Here is a 4,665-nt window from a genome sequence, read left to right as displayed (position 1 = left end):
TGTAGTTGGGGTTTGCAGGTAAGGTGGGACTCCCAGGATCAGGTAGGTTGGAAGTCAGTACCAGGTTGGTAGACAGTGCAATTTCTCGGGCGGTTTGGTCTGCTAGGTTGTTGCCTCGGGTAATTGGGGTGGTGATTTTCTGCTGCCCCAGGCAATGAATGATGGCAAGTTTCTTTGGGAGCCACAGGGCAGCTAGTAGATCTAGGATCTCATTTCTGTTTTAAATTGTCTTCCCTTCTGCGGTTAGTAGCCCCCTTTCCCGATAAATTGCCCCGTGAATATGTGCCGTGGCGAAAGCATAACGACTGTCTGTATAAACATTTAATTTTTTGTCTTTTCCCAAAGTTAGGGCTTTGGTTAGTGCTACTAGTTCAGCTCGTTGGGCCGATGTTCTGGCCAGTAACGGCTCAGCCCAAACTATTGTAGTTTCCATCACCACTGCTGCCCCCGCATACCTTTGTCCATCACGCACAAAGCTGCTCCCATCCGTATACCAGGTAACTTCAGCATCTGGTAAAGGAGTGTCTCGTAGGTCAGCTCAGATCCCGTGTGCTTGAGCTAGAATGTCGACACAATCATGGAGTGGAGCACTCAAATCCGGATCCGGTAACAGGGTGGCAGGGTTCAGTGCCATAAGTGACTGAAAGATAATCTTGGTTGGGTTCAGTAACAGTCCTTGGTAGTGGGTGAGCCGCGCATTGCTGAGCCATCAATCGGGTAGTTGTTTAAGAGTTCTTTCTATGGCATGTGGGGTGGTAATGTGTAGTTCTTGCCCCAGTGTGAGTTTGTTCATGTCTTTAACTAATAAGGCTGTTGCTGCTATTATGCGTAAACATGGGGGCCACCCCGCTGCTACTGGGTCTAATTTTTTTGAGAGATAGGCTACTGGTCTTTTCCAGGGGCCTAGGTGTTGGATTATAACTCCTTTCGCTACCCCTTTATTTTCATCAACGTATAGATGGAAGAGTTTTGTTACATCAGGCAGTCCGAGGGCAGGAGCAGACAGAAGGGCAGTTTTAAGTAAATTAAAGGATTTTTCTATGTCCTCTGTCCACTGAAATTTCTGCCCTTCCTTAGTTGCTTCATAGAGAGGCTTTGCTAGTTCTGCAAAACCTGGTATCCAAAGTCTACAGTAGCCTGCTGATCCTAGGAACTCCCGCACTCTGCGTGGGGTGCTGGGTCTAGGGATTTTTAGCACAGTCTCTTTGCGGGCCCTAGTCAGCCGTCTTTGTCCTTCTTTTAATATGTACCCCAAATAGCTCACCTCGGGCTGGCAAAGTTGAGCCTTTTTGGCTGAGGCTCGGTACCCCATATCTCCTAGTGCTTGGAGCAGGTCTCTGGTTCCTTGGAGGCAGGTCTCATAGTCTGCTGCAGCAACTAGGAGATCATCTACATATTGTAACAGTGTGAGACTGGGGTGGTCGGATCGGAACTTACCCAGGTCTTCGTGTAGCGCTTCGTCGAAGATTGTGGGAGAAATTTTGAGCCCTTGGGGTAACCTCGTCCAGGTCAGTTGTCCGCTAATGCCTTCTGTTGGGTCAGTCCATTCAAAGGCAAACAGGTCCTGGCTTTTTGGGGCCAGTGGTAGGCTGAAAAAAGTGTCTTTAAGGTATAAGACTGAGTACCACTGGTGATCCAGGGGTAAAGAACTAAGGAGGGTGTATGGGTTAGGAACAGTAGGATAAATGTCTATGACCCGCTTATTGACCTCTCGGAGGTCTTGTAATGGTCTATAGTCATTGGAATGAGGTTTCCGAACAGGGAGTAGAGGAGTGTTCCACGCGGACTGACAGGGTTGGAGTATTCCTAGTTTTAATAGGTGCCGGATGTGGGGAGTTATACCTTCTCAGGCTTCCCGTGACATAGGGTACTGTCGGACTCTGACTGGTCCGTTCCAGGTTTAGTTTCTACATAAACTGGTGGTCTATGTTTTGCTAATCCTACGCCTCCAGTTTCAGCCCATGCTTTGGGAAAAGCTAATAGCCACTGTTTTATGTCTTCAGACGGGGGAGGAGGGGGTTGCTGGTGGAGCCTATATCCATCTTCCAGGTTCACAGTTAACACATGAATAGGCTGGCCCTTACTGTCCATAACGGTTGCCCCTCCTTTTTGAAAGTGGATTTGTGCCCCTATTTTGGTTAGTATATCTCTCCCGAGAAGTGGATAAGGGCACTCTGGAATTACCATGAATGAGTGGGATACTCGTCCCACACCGAGATCTACTGTTCTTTGGGTAGTCCATGAATATTGTTTTGTTCCTGTGGCTCCTTGAACCCAGGAGGTTTTATTAGACAATTTCCCTTGAGGTTTAAGTAAGACTGAATGTTGCACCCCGGTGTCTACCAGGAAATCAATTGGAGTCCCCTCCACTCTAAGGGTTACCCTGGGTTCAGGGAGGGGGACCAAACCCCATCATCCCTAATCACTGAGTTCTCCCAATTCTAGTACCTGAGTCTGTGGTTTAGAAGTCTTTTTATTTGGGCACTCTTTTGCCCAATGTCCGCTTTCCTTGCAATAGGCGCACTGATCCTTTCTCAGTTTAGGGCATCCTCCCTTGGGGGGATCCCCCTTACCTCGGTATTTTGCAATTTTCTGCAGTTGCTGTTCTCTTTCTCGGGCACTCCCGGTTGTTGAGGCGAGTAAGATTTTTGCAAGGTTCTGAGTGTTCCGGTCACTGGCTGCCGCTAGTGCCTTGGCCTGTCGGTCCTCCGGACTTTCCCTATGATTATAAACCCTCTCTGCAACTAACATTAAATCCTGAATACTTTTTTCATTTAGTCTGTCAATTTTCTATAATTTTCTCCTAATGTCTGTGGCTGCTTGATTTACGAAGGCCATGATTAGTGCGGCCTTAGTTTCAGGTGCTTCCGGATTCATGGGGGTATGTTGACAAAATGCGTCCATTAATCTTTCTAAGAAAGCAGCCGGACTTTCATCCCTCCCTTGCTGTATGTCACCTACCTTAGCCAGATTGGTGGGCTTCCTTGCAGCTGCCCTGAGACCTCCCATTAGAGTCTGGCGGTACACCCGGAGTCTCTCCTTACCTTCAGTCGTGTTGTAGTCCCAATTAGGACGAGTCAAAGGGAAGGTAGCATTAATCACATCTATATTAGTAGTGGGCTGCCTGTTATCCCCCAAGACAGATTTCCAGGCTTCCATCTGGATTCTCTCACGTTCCTCAGTAGTGAATAAAATTTGGAGGAGCTGTTGACAATCGTCCCGGGTAGGCTGATGAGTAAACAAAATAGTTTCTAGAAGGTCAGTTAAATCTCTGGGATTATCTGAGAACTTGGCATTCTGAGTTTTCCAATTGTACAGGTCACTGGTGGCAAAAGGCCAATAGTGAAGCTGCTGGTTGCTGGCCACGTCTGCGGGCCCTGCGGCTTGCAACAGCATGACCGTGGAATCTGCTGGTCCACTAGACGGGGCTGCGTGCTGCATTCTTCCGCGGGTGCCAGCTGCTGGACCTGTGGCTGCCATCGCCCCACCGCCGTCCGGCACTTGGGGCGATGCACCCTCTCCAGCTGCAATACCTGCTGAAAGGGTTTGGTAAGGGGGGGAAAAAAGAGGTCTTCCTCCACCCCACCCTGAAAGACTGGGTAGGTCGGTGCCGAAGGTTTGACTTCAGGTTCTTTATTCCGGGCAGTATAAGGTTTCACTGCCAGGACCAGTTTAGGTGCCTGCTTAGGAAGAGAAAGAGGTAACAACAGCTTTAACCAAGGAGGTGGGTTTTCTACTAAATCCTGCCATGTGATAATATACGACCCCTGATCTGAGTGTCCCCTGCTGGACCGGAACACAACTTCTTTCACTTTTAAAATAATCTGAAGATCAAATGTACCTTCGGCTGGCCATCCTACATTGAACATTGGCCATTCTGAGTTACACAATGTGACAAATTTTCCTTTTTTTATTTCTAAACTTAAGTCATGTGCCCTTTGTCTAACTTCTTTAAAATTGTCAGTCAGGAGAGAAAGAGGAGTCGTCACAGTTTGTCCCATTCCGCCCATCCACTGATTATACAAAACCAAAGACACTGATATCAACCAAACAAACACACAAAGAGACCAACAAAATATGCCTCCCATAGATTGGAAGCAAAACTGAAAGTAGGACGACGGCTTCACACCGTACTGCGGGAGTGACCCGCTTCGTCCCTTTACAGGTTCCAGAATGGAGGACGACTTTTGTCTCCTCCCCAGGTTGAAGGGGTTTCCTAATGTCTTCCAGGTCCTCTGGCTGATGGCCCACCTGTGCATCCACTTAGGCCAAAGTCAGCTCTACAGAAAATGGGCCCCAAGCAACACACATAGACAAACATCAAACATTTAAACACTTACCAGCTGGCTGCAACCCCCTGGTTCGGGAGTCCTGGGGTATCTGGGGATCCCGGAAGAGCCCCCAAATGTTGTGCCCAGACCCTGATTCCCCAAAAACCACCAAGGAGCCGATTCCACTGCAAAAGCATAGGGGTTGTTTATTCAAGCTTGAGCTCAGACCCTCAACCATCACCGACGCAGCGGTTCAGGATTGAGAGCCTCGAACTCAGGGGTAATGCGGTCTATATAGGGGTCTCAACAGGAAAAAGGAAGTTTTAATTAGAAAATTACAGGATTGGTTGACATTTCCCAAGTTGCTAGTTGTGCCTACTTGCTTGGCTCTGTC

Source organism: Orycteropus afer, unplaced genomic scaffold, assembly GCF_000298275.1.
Source record: "Orycteropus afer afer isolate SDZICR_OR568_19922 unplaced genomic scaffold, OryAfe1.0 scaffold00446, whole genome shotgun sequence".
Lineage (NCBI taxonomy): Eukaryota > Metazoa > Chordata > Mammalia > Tubulidentata > Orycteropodidae > Orycteropus > Orycteropus afer.
The sequence above is the reverse complement of the archived record's forward strand: the minus strand, read 5'-3'. Positions refer to the sequence as shown.